This window comes from Colobus angolensis, unplaced genomic scaffold (assembly GCF_000951035.1).
Source record: "Colobus angolensis palliatus isolate OR3802 unplaced genomic scaffold, Cang.pa_1.0 Scaffold141, whole genome shotgun sequence".
NCBI classification, from domain to species: domain Eukaryota; kingdom Metazoa; phylum Chordata; class Mammalia; order Primates; family Cercopithecidae; genus Colobus; species Colobus angolensis.
Window position 1 is genome coordinate 1,645,730 of NW_012114500.1, and position 4,334 is coordinate 1,650,063.

Sequence of the window (4,334 nt, forward strand, 5' to 3'; positions counted from 1 at the left end):
TGGCTCGATTTCGGCTCACTGCAAGCTCCGCCTCCCGAGTTCACCCCATTCTCCTGCCTCAGCCTCCCGAGTAGCTGGGACTACAGGCACCGTGGGCCCAGCTAATTGTGTGTGTGTGTGTGTGTGTGTGTTTTAGTAGAGATGGAGTTTCATCGTGTTAGCCAGGATGGTCTTGATCTCCTGACCTTGTGATCCGCCCACCTCGGCTCCCAACATCTCAGCCTTTCTCAAAGATGACGTCTTGTACACCGTAGTAGCATAATGGGAAATTCAGACAGGCACGTCATACCAGACCCTTTCCAAATGCTGGTTCTGCCTTCATCTTCCCATTCTAAAATTTCTTCGAGAATTAAAAGCTTAAGATGGGTGCGGTGGCATGTGCTTGTAATCCTGGTTACTCTGGAGGCTGAGATGGGAGGATCACTTGAGGCCAGAAGTTTGAGAGTTTGGTAGAGATCTTGTTTACCAAAAAAAAAAAAAAAAAAAAAAAAAGGAAGGAAAGAAATTGAGAAGACACAACCACAAGAGCTTTCCTTTATGTATTTATTAAGGAGACAGGGTCTTGCTTGTCACTCAGTCTGGAGTACAGTCTCATGATCCTAACTTACTGCAGCCCCAAACTAAGTGATCCTCCAGCCTCAGCCTCCTGTGTAGCTGGGACTACAAGGTGCATGCCATGTTGGCTACTGGTTTTTTTTTTTTTTTTTTTTAAGTAGAGATGGTTGAGGGGAGAGGGGGGTCTCACTTTGTTGTCCAGGCTGGTCTTGAACTTCTGGCTTCAAGCGATGCTCCTGCTTTGCCACCTAAAATGCTGGGATTACAGGCATGAGCCACTGTGCCCAGCCTTGGACCTTCTAATTGTAAAGATGCAAAAAGACCCACATAATATGCATAATATACATCATAATATACACATAATATACATCGTCGCATTTTATATATTCACTGTATTAATTTTTGTGTTAAAAACTATGCTCATTTAGTGTTTTATGTTTTTTTTTCAAAAATTAGTGATTTTGAATTGTGGGCCTAATTAGCAAAAATTGAAATGCGTTAAAGTAATTTAAACATCTATAGGGGATTTGTATCAAATGGAGTCTGCTCTCAGTTCTTTTTTTTTAACTTTTAGAATTTTATTTTTAATACAGACAGAGTCTCACTATGCTTTCCAGCTGGTCTCGAACTCCTGAGCTCAAGCAATACTCCTGCCTAGGCCTCCCAAGTGCTAGGATTACAGGCATGAGCCACCATGCCCAGCCTCTACTCTCAGTTCATTTTCTGAGCAATTTGTTGCAAGCCAGTATTGTTGCTGAACTTGATACCAGCGTGAAGAATATCTGGATTGCAGGGTTCTTTCCTTAAAGGCGTACTGCAGGGACAAGAGATGTGCCGAGGTTTATGTGGTCTTCAGAGACGGAGAAGGGTGTGATTCCTAGAATTATTTGGCATCTTTCTACACTCATCTAGGTTTTCTCTTAGATTTATAAAAAGGCCAGTGTTGGGCATACAGACAAAGTCTAGGTTAAATGCTAATCAAGGCACTAGAGTATATATTTGAAGTTTGTGTGTTAACACCTCTATGTTCAGGGCAACAAACTACTAGTGTCAGTAGTTAGCTGCCAGTAGTTAGCTGCTCTGCACACTTAGGATACCTAAATATATATCAGATTTCTCCCTAGAGAAAAACAGAATCAATCTTTTGTTTGTCTTCTCCAAAAAGGAATCAATTAATGAACTAGTTCTGCCCCCAAAGTAAAAGTTCAGAATAAGTGTACTAACTCAATGCAATGTTCAACATTATTTGAAAAATCTGAAGTATTTTTATAATTTTATTTTTTTCTTTTCCTTTTTTACCTTTCACACACTTGAATCTAAACTATTTTTAACTTGAAGAATGGACAGTTATTTTTCTTTGTGTTTTAAAATACAACATGTACCAGGAAAGGGAGATGGAAGTAAAAATAAATAAATAAAATACATCACGATCTTCAGATAGGTGGATTTTGGAAAGCAATCTATGATTTTCTAATTCTTTAGTGCTCAGAGTCTCTTCTAAAACCTAGTTCTTCCTATATAATTTTTGCTAATGGATAGAAAAACTTGTGGGGTATTCGGAGGAATTAATTAAACATTGAAGATATAAAAGCACACAAGAGATGACTTTTATTGTAAAGTCATGCTGTCATCAAATGGTGTGATTTCTTCCTTGGTGAGGGCAGTTTTCAGGCTACCACAGCTGCCTCTGGTCATGTCACGGTCGAGTTCTGGCACTTCCAGCTGATGTTACTGGTGATTTACTTATATGGAATTAAATGTCTGTGTTACCACAGTAAGTTCACATTAGTCTTTGCATTTCATTATCCAGAATGCACTGGTAACTGGCAGGAAACTTCTATTGGAAGCATAGTAATCAGAACATTTTCTTATTGTTAAAAGCACTCTTACTTCTTCCCTACTTTCATTTAAATCTATCTAAAGGAAAAAGAGGATTTTGTATTCCATACAAAAGAAGTTTTAGACATTGGGGATTACTATAGTTTCTCTGTGTTATAAATGATCTCCATTCTTTATATGTCATTCCATGAACTTTTATTTAATTTGGAGGAAATCCATAGCGTTCACTCTTATATCAGAGACTGTGACATCCTGGCTAAAGCTATTGAAGTTGGCAGCATCATTTCCTCTTCCCAAATTCCTTTTTTGGTAAGTTTAAGGAGAAGCACAAATTGAGGGTGCAACTTTGTTTCCCGTAGTTTTGAACTGGCAGGTTGTCCCTGGGATTTGTGGCTGCCTACTTCAACAATCCCTTAGGACAAACACATTCACATTTCATGGCTCTCACTAGGAATCATTAACAGCTCAGTGCAGAGTTTTGCTTTTCACTTAACTTGTAAGAGAATGAAGAGGCCCTGCCAAGGTTCAGAAAAGGATAACAAAGCATAAGCCCCTTAATGGGATGAACTAACATAAAAGTCTAAGTATATGGAGCTCTTTCCCACAAGTAGGACCTGATTCAGGGACTGGCATTCAGGCTGACAATCACCATATACAGGAAACAGTAATATAAATGAAAGTAATTTCCTTGAAATGAGCCAAGTTATGGGGTTTGGGAAAATAAGGATCTATCTGTTAGCTTTGCTAAGATCAGGATCTTTGATTTACAGTGCTTTCCATAAAATAGTATATTTTTATTGAAGAGAATCACAGGATCTAGAAAGCATTGACTTTAGTGAAACACTATTTGAATTCAGCTTTAAGCAGACTGAAATAGCTTTTTATATTATTGAAATGTCTCCATATACAGTTGTTGGTTAATTAACAGATCTCATAAAATGGCATTTTATATACCATGCATGGCAAAGCAGTTGACAAGCAATTGTAATATTAAAACAGAACTTCTGGCCTGGCCCTGATTCCTTTGTTATAGTGTTGTAATCATCTTCAGCCTGTTTGCCACAGCATTGAGCTAGCCAGTGCACCTCTATCATTTGGTTTTCAGGGATCCTTAGGATAGATCTCAGCTTCAAGACTAGATGAGGGTAGTCACTTAAATCCTGAGGTCGTTGCCTCATCTAGGCAGTTGAGGAGACTTGTGAAGCTTTCCTGGTATACTCAGATGTAGTTCTTCTTGTCTGCTTAAATATTCAGATATTCTGAATCAGTGATTGCTCTCAAATACCTCCAGGAACCAGGCAGAGAATTTACTGGAGTGAAGTGGCCTGGGGAGAGACTGATGAACTTGAGAGTGAATGTCCATCTCAGTGGAGAAGTCTTTATTCCACTCCAGCTTTTTGTTGCTAGCTGAGACGTTGGCCCAGTGTTGTCAGTGTTCCAAAGCGTGCGGAACATATGGGCTTTGATGTATAATCTCCCAATTTTTAAATGATGCTAATTTGATTAAAAACAATTCTTATACAGGCAAAATATGACACAATGGTATCCACACCTGACCCCTGGGCTCCTCTTTGGCATCTAATATAAATTAAAACAACTGAGCTCTCAGAGCTGAGCTATTCACCTGAAGGTCCACTATGGGTGCTAAGTCAATTCCCTACTGGAGCAGTTTCTGTCTGGTGGCCTGGAGTGTGACAAGCAAAGGTGGAGTTGGGAAACAGGCTAGCTCAGGTTTTAGGACTACAGGGAGATGTCTTAGTTGGCATATCTGATCATCTGAGGCTACCTCATATCTGTGAAACATCTCCAGCTCCTGATTTCCATTGTATGGTGAATGGTATGTATGGTGATGGGCACAAAAACAGTGGCATCTCAACCTTTCTGTGTGTTTTTTTTTTTTTTGAGATGGAGTCTCACTCTGTTGCCCAGGCTGGAGGGCA